Source organism: Pteropus medius, unplaced genomic scaffold (assembly GCF_902729225.1).
Source record: "Pteropus medius unplaced genomic scaffold, Ma_sr-lr_union100, whole genome shotgun sequence".
Classification (NCBI taxonomy): Eukaryota; Metazoa; Chordata; class Mammalia; order Chiroptera; family Pteropodidae; genus Pteropus; species Pteropus medius.
The window spans coordinates 4,896,922-4,912,563 of record NW_024345861.1 but is presented as its reverse complement, the minus strand read 5'-3'; the positions used below and the strand labels follow the sequence as shown (position 1 = coordinate 4,912,563).

The following is a 15,642-nucleotide window of genomic DNA, read 5'->3' as shown; positions in this document are numbered from 1 at the left end:
ACCACTACCCACTTCTAGCGTACCCTTGGGTACTAAATAATTACCCACTTTGTGTGGTTATCTAGCTCACTAATTACCCACAGAAATTGGGGTCAGGTGTTAACTGCTTGAAATAAGTATCCTCCAAAGACATCACTGAGTTGTATAGAGAAAATGATGTGTTCATAGCAAAACTTTCATAACTCATATATTTGTATATCTTTGTAAGCTAAGCAAATACAGACAGGACAAATTAGCTTCATATGTGAAAAATCATGCTGAACTATCATTGTAAATACATAGAAGTTTAGGAGAGTCTCAGTAAATTTCATTCTCTGTTTATCTTTACTTTTTGAAGAGGAATGCAAAACATTATTCCCATAATCTGGCCTTCATTTACAAGTACACTAAGACAATTGATGATTCTGCTTAGGAATGATTCATTTTGGTGTCACAGGGAGGCACCCAGTGAGTCAAAGACTTTTTTTTTGACAGCTCCACCCTTTATGATTATTCTAGTATATTTCTTTTTTCTGCATTAGTCTAGTGCAAACACCCTATTAGCCAAATCTAAAAAAGATTCTAACTCAGTCACTAACCCCTGCAAACCATCTCTTTTTCCTTCCCAACAATGACAAAAAGAAAAAAAAAGTTTAAATGAAATCCAACACTATGGTTATAGGTCTTTCTCTTTTTGCTTCTTTTCTCCTCTCCTCTCCTCTCCTCTCCTCTCTTTTCCTCTGCTCGTCTCTCATCCCCCAACCCCTACCCCTTCTCCTCTCCCTTCTTCCTCTCTCTGAGTCTCCTCTTCACTTGATTTTTTTTCTTCTCCTTTTCCTTGGCATCTAGCTGTGTTACTGCAGGTATCACAGTTACAGACAAAGCACGATGTCTGAGTTGAGCACAAAGAAGCTACCTTTTAAAAACACTGACTTGGAGGAAACCTGCATCCTCAGATACCTCCCTCCCTTCCTCACTATGTATAAAACCCAGCATTATACTGAATACAGCACCGCCTGTAGTCTGCATGATTCTAGCCAGAAAAATTGGGTTAAGATGGCAATATGTACCCAGTATGCTTTTAAATAGGTGGAGACCCTAGTTTTCAGACAGTACCTATTTTACAGGATCATCGTGTTGCCAAGCTTTTAAAACACACGTGAAGAGAAATGGTAGGAGATGTTCCCCTAGTCAGCTCAATAAATTAGATGTGTTTTATTTTTTTCTTGTGCCACTTTTTGTATCTGAATTGTTGCTTATCATTATCAAGGGACTTTAGGCTGATCAATGAAGTATATATGTATCTGAAGGACATTTGAGGCAAAATGCTTGAGGAATAAGGAAAATGTCTACAGTAGAAGCAGAGAGTTAGGATGAGCTATAGTGACCAATGAGTTCATTTCAAAATCCAAGGGAATGTAAGTGGTAAATTAATACATATGGAAAATATAGTCAAGCAAAATGCAGCCACTGAAAGGAAAAAGAATTTTAGCATTGTAGTCATCACGTGTGTGAATAGAATGTCTGCGTATTTAAATTATAGATTCAGTCACTGCTCTTTTATTCCTCTAAATGCCAATTTCAGTGAAGTATCTGGACATTGTTAACTTTCTGTCCATAAAGAAACCAACCAAGATTCACAAACACACATTACCTGCACTCATACATGCATATGTATGTTTTAAATACCCACGGGATGTGGAACAATTGGGTAAAAAACTGCACTGTGGTCTCTCTTCTTCACTCCTTTCCCCTTTATTATCCTTTTAGAGCATGTGATACCTGATCTCTGCATTTAGCAGGCTGAGGAATTTTGTATTTGTATAATACAATGTCTGGCCTTACCCCTAACCTGATAGTGTATTTTTGGTCTCATTAGTAGTCAGGGAGATGCCTTAGTGCATCCGGTGCTGCGAGTCAGGGATGAGACACTACAGCAGAGAGAGGGAGTGTGCATGAGAGGATATTAGAAGAGAGGCTTGTCTCCAAGATATGGAAGGAAATGAGAAATGATAAGACTGTGAGCTTTGTATGCAGGATCCCGGCAGGGTGGGGAGCGATGAGGAGAGCCAAGTGGGTTCTCAGAAAAGCGGGGAGGCCATAGAGGAGCTAAAGGTGATTAGATGGAAATATTGATTCCTTATTCTGCCAGAGATTTAAGCAGGCATGCGAGGAATCTGCACCATGGTTGGCAAAGGAGACCCATTGCCTCCTGTAACCAGACACTCAAGCTTTCCAGGAGCCTAGGGAGAGAGCTGAGAAGAAAGGGGGCAGTGTGGTCTAGGAAAATTCAACTTGTCGCTGATTTGTGCCTGATGCTTGCTGTCCGTCAGCAGCCTCCCTTACAATCTTTTATTTCTCCCCCCCTTTTTCTTGCCTTCTCCTTCTTCACTGAAGCCTAGGGGAGCCAGTAAAGATTAAATGTGCTTTCTCAAAGGCAGCCACTTCATGCTCCTATGTCGAAAGGGCCATTACTATTATTATTATTAATGGTAAAAAGAAAAAGGAAGGAGAGAGAGAGAGAGAGAGAGAGAGAGAGAGAGAGAGGAACTAGGTAGAATGATGACGGACTAGCTTTTCTGAGAGGAAAAGGGGAGAGAAAAAGGAGACCCTGAACTGAGCAGAGGATTGTGCCTGAGAAGAACCTACCGAGGTGAGAAAAAAAAAAAGTTGTCTTGAAGATGGGGGTGGGGATGCTGAATAGACTGTGTACTGAGGGGAAGAGACATAATTTAGCTGTCTTGCTGGTATGATTCTATTTTGAAAGGGGGAGGGGAAGAGCCTGGAGCTTTAACGGTTTTAGTTGCATATGGAAATATATACAAAATATTTAGCATTTTTACTAAGTGCTTGAGACCTCCTCCAAGTGTCTTCCTTGTGGGGGCTGCTTTGTTATTCTCTTTGACTAATAATAGCCAAACCATCTACACTTAATTCAATTCGGAATAAAGAAAAAAAAAAAAGATAGAAAAAGAAAAAGAAAAAAGAAAGGAAGAAACAAGGAAGGAAGAAGAAGGAAGGAAGGAAGGAAGGAAGGAAGGAAGGAAGGAAGGAAGAAGGAAGGAAGGAAGAAGGAAGGAAGAAAGAAAAGGAAAAAGGAAGAAGGAAGGAAGGAAGGAAGGAAGGAAGGAAGGAAGGAAGGAAGGAAGGAAGGAAGGCAGGCAGGCAGGAAGGCAGGAAGGAAGGAAGAAAAAGGGGAAGGAAAAAAATTAAAGAGTCATCCTCCCACTCACTTACCCTCCCTTTCGTTTCATTTTTGGAGGCGGCAGAGGAGCCAACTTCGCATAGGAGAGCTCAGCTTTCAGGCAAATGGGGAAAAACTGCTTTCAGGTACAGAATCAAAAGCTGTCTGCGAAGATGGAGGGGAAATATGCTTCAGATTCTGCCGAAATATTGTCAAAATGCTTCAAAGAGTCCGCGGCAGGAGTGGGGCGGGGGAGCTGTGTCTCCCCAGCTTGCACCCACCCTTTCCACTTTGAGTCTACCAAATGACAGCCTGGTGCTGGCTCCGGTGACTTGGCCTTGGCTGCAGCCAAGCAGCTGATGCACAGGAGGCCCTGTTTGCACGACTGGCGAAGTGCACGCGAAAGAAAAAAAAAAGAAGAACATGTTTATTTAAGGCAGCTCTGGGAAGATTTCTAATTCTCTAATTTTCAAAAAAATTTTAACTGAGTATTTTCAAAATTTGATCAGTCCCAGCCCCTTCCTCTACTCCCACCAAAATAGCTTTTTTTTTTCTTTCTCGTCAAAGCATAAACTACAGAGTTACAGTCTCTAGATTTGGTGTATCGCTTCTGCCCTGCCTCCCCCTCCCCGCCCAGTTCTCCGTCCTCTATTGAAACACCTCTCCCAGGCTAGCGCACTGAGAGCTCACATTTCCCCCCTTGCTCCGAATGGTGCGACAAGAGGCTGCAGCCCTGCTCCACTTCCAATGGGTGAGTTTAAAAACGCTATTCGTATTTTTACTCTCACAACCTCCATATCCTACATCTTGGTCTTCTCCTTCTAAAAATCCGATCTCTATGATTTTGCATGTGGCATGCTTGTCCAGAGAGAAAGAGATTCCTTATATATTTTTTTATAGTCTAGTTGTGCTAGTTGTAAATTAAAGCTTTGAAGAGACACTTAATCCTTATTGTAGACCATGGTCTTAAAAACATGGGCATTTCTGAGCCTATTTATATTATTTTCTATTTTAGTAAGCAATTTTGCCCAAAGCTTCAAAGAGTTTTCTCTGGTATACTCGCGATTGTATGTCCAGGTATGTATATGCGCCCACAGATATTGCTTATATGTGTATGTATGTATTCCATTTAAGTGGAATCTAAATTTTGCAAACTAAGGGCGCTGGAAGAACGAGGGGTAAATATCCTGCCACCTGTTTGTTGCCTTCAGTCATGAAGCTCGAACAGAATTGCTTGTCATTCTTATTTTGCTTTGTTTTGTCTCAAGAAAGAACAATTTGTTGCGCTCCTCTCAATCCCTGAGACCCTAACTTGTGATGTTTACCGTTTAAATCCACGGGTTAGGCTCTTGGGAGCTGCGAGTAGTGCTTTAGCATCCTGGAAATTTGGTGGAACTTTTTTCTTTAAAGGAAAAACAAAAGAAAAGAAAGTTGGTCTGAAGTGATTGAGTGCATATCTGAGGTTTTCATTGTTAGATGAGATCAGGTGACCAGAAAGTGGCAGCTCTTGGGTTTCTGTTAAACTAGGCATATATTCTGTTATAATAGCGTGTTGGCTGCTATGTGTGTGCATGCAATTTATTGATGCTTGAGGCTTATGGAACTCATCTACCATGGTCTGTTCCTTGAGAGCAACACGCAGTACTATCCGAGCGTAACAAGAACAGCTCAGTACCTGGTGCTTGACCTCAGAACGTTATCAGCAGAAGTCCCAGCATGCCTCATGCCTCCAACTTTTAAACTCAACAGTTAATCTTAAAATTATGCCTGATTAAAATAGGCATGTGGACTTACTATATATTCAGTGCGCATACATGTGTATCATATATGGTAGACAGCGAACACACAGACACAGATGCGGTCAACCGGTAGTTTTGGCTAAAAAATCAATAGGCTAAAAATTCTACTCTTGCTATGCTATATGAAGGACGGAGTTTATGGCATTAATAAAGACTAAATTTGTATTTCTTTTCAATATCTTAAAAAATAAAATAAAAGGAAAGATATATCCTCTTTGCTTGGCATCTATTTTAAAATACTATACAAGATGAGTTTAAAAGTAAGAGGGATTGGAAATACATTATGTATACATATTATATACATATAGAAAAAGAAAGATATAACAACATACACACACTATATTGTATCCTTTAGGAGTAATCTATGCCTATTATCCTTCATTTAAAAATTGGAAAAAAAAACATTCATCAGTATTTAAATTTAATCCACCGTAGTTATTTATAACACCAAACTATATATTTAAAATTATCTTCTCTTAAGGTCACTGTTAGCATTGCATAGTTTGTAGTTTTCTGAAAATTTAACTTTTTGTGATAATAATTTCACTGATTTAGATCTGTCTCATAGTTGGAGAAAAGAAACATTAATTTGCCTTTCCTTTGTTGTGAAAAATTCCAATATACAATTTCGTTTAAATAATTTTAGTATTCTTGGGCCAACATTTGTCTTTTATTTTTGGAAAATACCTAAATTGGTCCCGACTTTAAATGCAAATGCTTTCTTCATTTAAAGACTTTATATTGGTTGTAATTTAGTTTTTTGCATGTAGTCTAAAGTTAAGGAGACTTATTTCCCTGTTTTTTTTAAGTGTCCATTGCAATTTTAGTCATTGATTCCAAATCATAGTCAAGAAACCATTTTGTATCAGAAAACTGAATTGAGCAGATGAACTGTGCAACAATTGCACTATACCTTTTGTTGAAACCTCTTGTATAGTTATAGTATTTAAATATTACTTTCCAGCCTTTGATAGTCTGAACGTACTTCAAAGAAAAGAATTATTTGCTTTTCTAGTCATCTTTTGATGTTTATAGACTGGATTAATGATTTTTCCCCATCTTAGCTGATGTGTATGCATAGGTATTTGAAAATTATGGAAAGGCATCTATTTAACTTATGGATATATATTATTTTATGATTTATATCAAATATTTGTAAAACATTTGGTACTTTTTGAGTCAAAAATATCTGCAGTTAATTTTTTGAAAATATTCATGGGTCAATAAAAACATGTTAGATATAATTCTTCTGGGATTTTAAGTTATAACAGGAGAGTAATTTAATACAAGTGATACAGTTTGTATTCCAAAGCATTCTTCTGGGTTTTTACATGTTTTCAAGTAAATTTTTCATGTTCTGAGGTTGCTTTTGGATCACACAGGCATTTAGAAGTGCATAACAACACAAGATTTTATATTTCAGCAGGGAACTGCTTCAGTGTTAGGGTAGGTTTCTCAACACCCCTTCTTCACCAAGCCCATCAGTGAAGTTCAGTGAAATGAATAACATAATTGGTGGTTGGTTCAATCACTACCAGTCTAGACTAGCCCAGACGCATCAATTAAAGGGGGCTGTCTTTTAAAGGGAGAGTGCAACCGAAACAAGCAGGGCATTATTGATACTGATCTTTAAAAGTGCAAATCCAGCTTGGCAGATAAAAAAAAAAATAAGGCGGGGAATTTGGAGGGGGGCTATTGCGGGAAGAAAAGAGAAAGAAGTGAACTGGAGCTTTTGGACACAGAAGGACAGGAAGCTGAGAGAAAAGGAGGGGATAATGAGTGAAATGCAATGCAGCACCTCCTTGGAACACACAGTTACAATTCAGTTCACAGGGCATACTGGTTCACAGTATTTTTAACTAGATTCCCCCACCCTCTTCTTTTTTTTATTCCTTTTTTTTTGCCTCTGTTTCTTAAGAAGTACCAGCTCAAAACCAATGCTATTGGAAATTTAACAGCTCTAGGAAGCTCTAGAGAGAATAAAGCCAAGTTATACGAACCAGCCAAAACTCCTTCTGCAGCATTTTTCGCCAAAAGAAAAACACAGAAGATGTTTATTTTTGAGACTCTAATCCTATTTTTAAAAAACCAACTGTACTAATGAAAAGTGCTCATTTTAAATCCAGCACCTGGGAACTAATTTTATGGGCAAGAGACCTTTAGGGACACAGCTCATAGTTTTCTGTTGAATACAATAAAATTATCAAGAATGTAACAAAGGCTTTGGCAATTTGGTGGTGCTGGGGGCAGCTGATGGATAAGAGACAGATGATTTAGAAAGCATTAAGAACACATCAAGCCCCAGGGAAAGAAAATGTTTGATTGGTATTAATTAAAACACTGCTAATATATTCTAATAAAATCAAATTTAGCATTCTAAACTAATCCGCTTGGTATGTCAAAGGAAAAGAAAAGTATTATCTTATTTGCATCTCTGCGATCCAAATGCACTTGCTCATTCAGCAGAATTAATTTTTATCACCAGCCTGTTTAATCTCCTCACAGATTTACTCAAACTTATTCTTTCAAACTAAAAGGGATCAGGGTAGGGAATCCATAAAGGTATTAGAAAGACTAGTGACTGTATTTGGTTCTGGCTTTCTATTTTATGACGTTCTTTTCTCTTCATTTGCTGTAATGAGGTGTGGGGAAAATGGTGAGACTGCAGCAAGAATGATGAATGGTTAATTTTTCCTCTCTTTCTCTCTACCTACCAGGTTATTTAGGAATTTTAGTTGCCAGATTATAAGAGTGGCATTTATTTACGTGACTGATGTTGGTCTGTTGATTAATATCTATTTTTTTCTAATTTCAGAATTTGTTTTATTACAAATGCCTAATGAAAAAAGGCTTTTAAGCAAGAAACAAATTGCCTTTTCTCAATTATTTTCAACTGTAGTCCTCCTAAGAGAAAGTGGGGAGGTGAATGTAAAATTTTATTCCCTAAGAACTGAGTCTTTTGTTTCATTTTTAAGTAAATATTTCCACAGAAAAATTCATATTTTTATGAAACTATGAGTTTTATGCTCTTTATTCTTAAACTGCCATGATGAATAAAATTGTTCTCAAATGACATCATAACAAAAACGTTTCTCCTCTCATTAGTCTCCCATGACTATGATATCATATGTAGATATGTGCCTAACAACAACAAAAAAAATGAATGGGTCAAATATATTGAGCACCACATTTGTATATTTCAAAAGTGTGTAATTCTGCACACTGCCAAGGAGATGTAAACTACTGACTCAACTACTGATGATACTGCCTTTTTGTTCCACTGCCTTTTTCAGTTTTTTAACGCAAAAGAGCAATCGCAGTTTGGTTTCACATGTATTGTTCTATAATCCAGGCAATAAATGCTAATTAGTAAAGCTCAAAGATGCGACCATTCGGAGTAATTATCATAATATACTTCTTCCTTGTTAAAGACATTCCTTGCTGATTAAAAAAAAATTAAATTGTCATTTTACCATTGCACTGCTGTGGAAATACACCGGAGAGATGTTCAAGGTGTAGTCATATCCCTTTGGCTGCATTCGAAGTCACCGCATGTGCCTCTTAGCTTATTCCAAATGGAATTGCAACTTAATTTCCAAAAAGGAATTCATGTAAATACATAAAGTTTTGCATGAGCACCAGGAATGCATGATTTTATTTTACAAACCCCGGGCTCCTTCCTGGCCCACCCTCTTTCTAAAACCACTTACTGAGCAGAACAAAGGAAACTGCTAACTATGGAGGCATCATTAAGTGTGAACAGCAACAGCATGATAAAGTATGTGATATGACAACATATTTCATTGCACAAAAGTGCAGATAATTAAATAATTCTATAGTAACCCTGACTAATTAGCAGAAAGATCTTTATGGAAGAATCAAGAAAATGGATCCAATCAACTTGAATAATGTGCTCCATTTTCCAAGATCACAAATATATATTTGGTTATTTGATGATTGGTTGATTCAAACCAAAAGATAAGAACAAAAGCCTATTCTTCAAAATGGAGCTTTGATCTGGTTTCCTCTTTAGGGCAAATTAATCATATGTTTTATAAGAACGGAATTTAATGTAGAACTCTCTTCAATCAAAGATATAATCTGCCATTCACTTGCACATTTCTCTATTATCAGTTGATCTATAAAATCATCTAAAAAATTGTCAGCCCCTTAGCTTTTCATATCATTACCTCGGAATATATATGAAGCCCCTTCCACAGTTTATAATGAGGCTTGTGTTTAAGTTTGTTTCTTATTGCTTGAAGCAAATAAGCATACTACACACAGAAGGAACAATAAATTACCATGCGGAATACTATATTTGGCGGATCTCTCCCACCCACCTCTTTATCTATCAAGGTAATAGTTCCAATGTTCATTGTTCATTTGTCCTTTAAGGGAGAACTTCAGCTTTTTCTTGAGGATTGTAAGCACATTAGAGGAATAATTCCCTTTGGATACCATACAGAAGGAGCCACCTGCAAAATGTTGATGCTGTTATTGAAATCTCAAGTGGAATCAGCTTTCAAAAAATTAGATATTAGATACATCCGATATAATTTGCAATGTGTAATTATACTAATGTGCATATAGTTGTGTGTTGTTTTACATGTTGCCTACTTGAGATTTTTTTTCCTTTGGCGTTTCTCGTCATTTGAAATGGCTCCTGAGTAGAATGTTTTTAAAGTCAGCTTTAAATTTTTTTTCTTTTTAATTAATATAAGAATAAAAGAACTGTATGGTACGTGTTCTCATTCAGGAATGAATGTGTGTAACCTAGATGTTGGCAGTTAATGATCTCTAAAAGGGTTATCATTGTGGTTTGTAAAATATTTGTAAAATATCTGCTAATCTTTCCTGATTTAATCTTCACCCTAACTATGGATAACTTGAAGTAATGGATCAGATTTGGATAGTAAATATTATTCATAAGAAATTCATTTTCTTTATTAGAATAATAAGATAAAATACCAGGGAAATGGCCTTAGGCAGAGATAATATTTTTAAATTAATCATAGTAATCAAAGTCATAGCCATAATAAACAACTTCTATTTTTCCTCCATCTTGCATGACACATGATGAATAACTGACACTCTGCCTTAGATCACATATGCAGTAACATCAGCTTCTCTTTTGGTGTCTAAATATGCTGTATCCTTGGACTGGAGACTCTCTTTCCAAGAAGCTGACCCTTGAAGAGCTAGCTATTAAGGGCAACACTGAGTTGATTGGTCAGCCTGGCAATTGGCACCTGCTATGTGCTCAATAGGTAAAGATTCACCTCGATGCAAATTCCAAGAATCATCACAATCAGATCACAGAGGGACCCTGAGCAAGGCAATGCAAAGGTCCTAATTTATGCTTATATATTCAGGAGACAAAAAGAATTCCAATGGAGGCTCATGTTGAGATGATACAAGATATTATTCATTCTCATTAAGTAGGCATAAGCCTCCCAAAAAGCTGATTTGTTAAACATTTGACTCGTAATAGACACTTCGAATGTGGTGGTTCATTTATTTATACTATTTATTTATCAAATTCATTTTAAAGACAGGGCCTATATTATAAAAGCGACATTTTGTGTGGGCTATATCTGTGATACACAAAGCAATACATTGGTTTACTTTTTATCTGCTCTTGTATATAAGGACTTTATTATTAAGCTACCCAAAGGAGTCACCAAAAAGTTGTGTGAAACATCTTTCCTTAACACAATAGCATGTTCATTTATTTACAAATGAGTCTTACATACATGTAGTGAAAGCTTAGCATTCACCCTCCTCCTCTATGTTCATGAAATAATGAATTCTAAAATCTGTGAGATGTACATTTAATTACTCATCCAAGATCAGTTATTACATGCTTGGTCAGAACATAAAAATACCGATTAACAATATTTAACACTAGGTTATCTTACAGGTTTTAGGGGAGAAAATTTATTATGCTTGCCATGTAGAGAGCCAATGTCTTTAATGTATTCAAAGTGTTCAGGGCAGAAAGCAGTGATATGTGGTAGCATATCTGTTTTGGTGTACCTAACTCATTATGCATCTTCATTGTGCTAGCTTAATGAAGAGGCTGACAATAAAACGTTTAGTTAAATTAAAATCCACCTGCAAAGTATATTTCATTCATAACAACTTTTGTATGATAAAAGAAACAATACAGCTCAAATATCCTCATCTGTAAAATGAGTGGGTTGGATTAGTATTAGTTGGTCCCTAAATTCTTTTACAGCTCTAAGAATTTTTGAAGCTATTCTAAAATAGAGGTGCAAGAACAACTCCAGGACTCTTAAATCCAAAGTTTGTTTGTACCAACAGTTGCCCCTTAAAGTTATATTTGATTCTACCTCCAGGTACTGTATTTATGAACATATTTTTGGCTTGATGCTAAAATAGTAAGGACTGAAGTTCAATTTTAGTAAAGCAGTGACAGAAAAGAGGAACAGCTGAAGAATGAAAAAAGCTACACAGTGAGAGAAGGAAATTCTTGATCTGAGTTCTAAGCCCATTTCCTTCAATATTAACATAGAAGAAACACAGGCAATAACCTGCCTTTCTATTTTAAGGTCATACATATTCTTTAATCCTTAAGCCTTTATTTAATATCTTGCTGTATGGTTTGGTTTTTCCCATTGGGTTGATGCCTTTGACTTTCACGTTTCCCTTTCCACTTGATTTATTTGAATTATGCTAATATTCCCTTCAAAAGCCTACAGTAGTTACAGTAACACACCACACTTCCCAAATTAAATCTTAATATGTTCAAAAACTCCTGAAATTTGCCCTGCCCCATTTTCTAAAGCCACTCGAATATATAATCTCTTCTTGAATTAAGCAGAACTGCTTTCCCTGGCTCCCAGGTCTTTGAACATGCTCACACATGCTATCCCTTCGCTTCTTCTATATTTCAGAAATCTTTCTTTTCTTTCTTTCTTTCTCTCGTTTTTCCTTTATTTATCTCTTTTCTTTCTCCCTTTCTCAATTCCTCCCTTCCTTTTTTCCTCCCTTCTGTCCTTTTTTCTTCCCTCCCTAACTCCCTCCCTCATCCCTCTTCCTCCCTCCTCCTTCCTTCCTTCCTTCATCCTTCCTTCAGCTAAAATTCCTTCCTTCCTTCCTTCCTTCCTTCCTTTTGTTCTTTCTTTCATTGAATACCATGTGTCATGCTCTGAGCAGATACTAGAAATACAAATACAAGGAATTGACATTAATTCCTAACAATTCTAGTGACTTCATTCACTCTTGCATTGTTAAGCAGTTATGTATCCACAATTATTTTATTTTGCATTTAGTCTTCAGATATTTGAAAGTGTCCTTAATGTTCTGTGTTCTTTTGTTGTTTTCCTATGTGTCCTATTTCAGCAAATTGCCTGTTGGATAAATCTGTCTTATGGAGCATTTTCTCCCAGAGTGGTTAGCATGGTGCCCTCACACACATTCAAGCAACGCTGTTGCTCCACTGATTCTTGAGCAAAGTGAACAATGAGAAAGGGCTACATTTTTTCGGTGATGCAGCATTTCAGTTGTAGTTAGAAATAGCGTGGCGTCAAAGCATCATTACATTTATTTATTTTTTATTAAAGAGTCAATGTGATAACTTTCTGTGACATGTTCTGTTATTTTTTTAGTTGTATTGATGTTCCTTTCAGCTGATTCTATAGCTACTCCCCCTCAGGAATGTCTCTCCAATGAAAGGCCAAAAACCGCAGAGAGTGCTGCACCAGTGGATGCTCAAGCCAGCTCTGAAGTTGAAACAAAGATCACCTGAAGATAATTCTCCTGCTCAGCAACACAGCCAAATGGTGCAGTTTCAGCCCATAGAATTCTCAGAACAAGAGGCAATTTTTTCAAGAAACTAAAAAACTTAATGACATCTAAATTTTTAATGAGCCAAGGACTTTCCCTTCCTCATTGTATTCCTGTTTGTATTTAAATTCAATGTGACATTCATTTAAAAAAAATTCTTCCTAGTATAAATATGCTTATTAATGTACCAATTTTTAAAATAGAAAATTGTACAAATGTGTTAATGTTCTGAGGAACAAAATTAATGCTATAAGTAGATTGATTTAACCACACACAGAGTTTGATCTTAAGAGTGACCTAAATACTGTAAAGTGTTCTTGAAATAATAAAGTAGTCAGAGGCAAACCAAAAGATAAAATAATGGCGGAAAGTCTTAATGCAGAGTAGTAATACCACATTATCCCACCTAATACCAACCAATGAACTGTTCTTTTTATTAAGCAAGCTAGATTCTGTGAGATGTGGTCAGTGCCTCTGAAGAGTTTAAGTCTAGTTAGACATAGGTACATAAACCTTTGAAAAAATAACTAACAAATTTGGTCAACAAATAAGACCAAAACTCAAACAAAACAAATGATATAAACATGGTAGTTGGGGGAGGTCACCATAAGCTGGGCAAAACTTGTCTGTTTAGGGAAAAAATTCCCCTAAGGAAGAAATTATAAATCTTATAATCTTATGAATCTTAAAGGATGTTAACGATTTAGATAAATTGCCATAAATGGAAAGGAAGGAGGAAATAGTGTTTTTTTAGATAGATGCAGTATTGTGTGAGCAAGACCATGGAAGAAGTAATCTACCTGGCGAGTTTAGGGAATTACAAATACACACATCAAGTTGACTTCACTCCAGACATTTAATGCCAATGTATATATACATATATGGTAAAGACTTTACACATATACTTCCCTTCTCCCATCCCAGGTGTCACCTAGAATTATTGTATTTCCTCGCCATTAAAGCAAGTGACTGGTAATAATATGAAAACTTATAATTTTTCTGTTGACCTAATAACAATTGGTACTTATTGAATTCTTATTATATATTAAGCATTTTCTATATTAACTCACTTAAACTGCAAAATAAGTATAATTATTCCCATTTTATAAATAAAAAAACCTGAAGTTTAGTAAGATAAGGTAACTTGCCAAATTGCCATAAACAGGGTTCACATTCAGAATTGCAGTTGTAAAGCTCATGATCTAAAGCTGTAAGTCGCAATATTGCAATCGATGTCACATATTATCACTTCTTATATTCATTTAATTATTCCCTCTAATTTTTCAGTTTTCTGGTTAAATTACACTTGAGTGCTAGAATGTATTTTTGTGATAGAAAATTTAAAATATTGGGGAAGAGAGCTTATCAGAAATTTCCCGGTTTTTGTTTGTTTGTTTGTTTTTTGCCAAGCTGTTGAGATTCTCTACTTTGGTCTGCTCGAAATTGCAAATCCTTGAAAAGAAAAAAAAAAGGAGGTAGGGGAGATTAAAGGTCATCTATTGCAATGTCCTTTTCTACAAATAAAATAAATCCATAAAATTAGAGTGACTTACAGAAGAGCACTTACAGAAGTGTGGCAGAGCTAGGTGCAGAAACCAGGCCGTCCAGTCTAATATCAGAGGCTCTTCAATTATTCCACCCTGCCTAAATGAAGTATGAACTTGAATTTGATCAATGAGAACATTTTATCTGATCTGGGAGCATTGTACCTAGTAGATTGCTTCAATTTTGCACCTCTTTGGCTTCCCATGTTAATGTGAAAAATAGCTAGCTATGAACCAACATCTTTAGATACAGAAATTGTCAGTGTTCCATCCTCAAAGAACACATAATGGTCCAAGTTATGTGTACAATGTCCTCAATGATATGCTTACGTTATTTGGATTTCTTAGTTCACCTGAACAAATCAAAACTTATAATGGGTATTTTATTAACCAATTTTGTGCACAGTATATATTTATAAGTGCTTCTGCATAAATATTTATATATGACTATTTCAGTAGTCCTTATGTTCTTAAATAGATCAATGATTATTTGCTATTTTAATCCTCACTTATCCATGTAACTAACTCAAGAATACTTCAGTCTTAAAAAGCTAAAACTGAGGAAATCTTACTCTTCTTTACCAGCCCCTTTGCATTCAGTTGGTATTTAGTAATGATTAATAAAGTAGTTAGCTGGATAACACAGAGACTCAAAATGAAGTATGTCTTGAAGGAATTAAGCTGCGTCTGCTTAAGGACAAATATCTAGATGTTTGGAAGTATCTGAATATTTGTCTGTTGTAAATTTGGTATTGTCAGACTTAGACGTCCTCATGGCTCAGGTTATTCTCTTTTCAAAATGATTATTGGCTGTATCCCATACAGTTCTCATTAAATGAGTTTATAAATAAACAGGTTTTTTTAAAGAGTAGCTAAGCACAAAATGTGACTTTGTTGACATTTTATGAGATTTGTCATATGTCCTCTGAACCCTCAATAAAAGCAATATTGCATCAACTGTGAATTTGTGTTGATTCCTTGGAAGAATATACTATCATAATTTGTTTTCACTAGTGTATATCAAAGCTAGCTTCAGGATCCATGAGCAGCAAATAATCTAATATGATGGGAAATTTTTAATTTAGAGACTGTTTCTAAATGATCACATGTTGCCTTTTAATAAATATAACTATTATCTACCCAAGTCAGAAACCAAGGTGGGATCCTTGTTTTTTCTCTTTTCACCTGTCATGGGCAGTCAATCAGGTAAATTCTTTTGATTTTTTTCTTTTTTCTGTTTTCAAATATGTCTATTTCTCTCCACTTTATATGTGACTACAGTTAAGACAATCCTCATTTTTCATCTGGACTACTGCATCATGCC

At 36.0% G+C, this 15,642-nt stretch overlaps 1 long non-coding RNA gene across 3 annotated transcripts; it reads left to right on the top strand.

Moving 5' to 3' along the window:
- Positions 1–740: 740 nt before the first annotated feature.
- LOC120612233 (uncharacterized) lies at positions 741–15,282 on the top strand. 3 transcript variants are annotated; one of them, XR_005655416.1, is made up of 5 exons: positions 1,918–1,928; positions 2,490–2,632; positions 3,242–3,309; positions 3,731–3,914; positions 12,597–15,282. It is a non-coding gene; the product is annotated as an uncharacterized LOC120612233 (long non-coding RNA). The 3 variants fall into 3 exon arrangements; XR_005655415.1 differs by having other exon boundaries at positions 741–2,632; XR_005655417.1 differs by lacking the exon at positions 3,242–3,309 and having other exon boundaries at positions 754–2,632.
- The last annotated feature ends 360 nt before the right edge of the window (positions 15,283–15,642 follow it).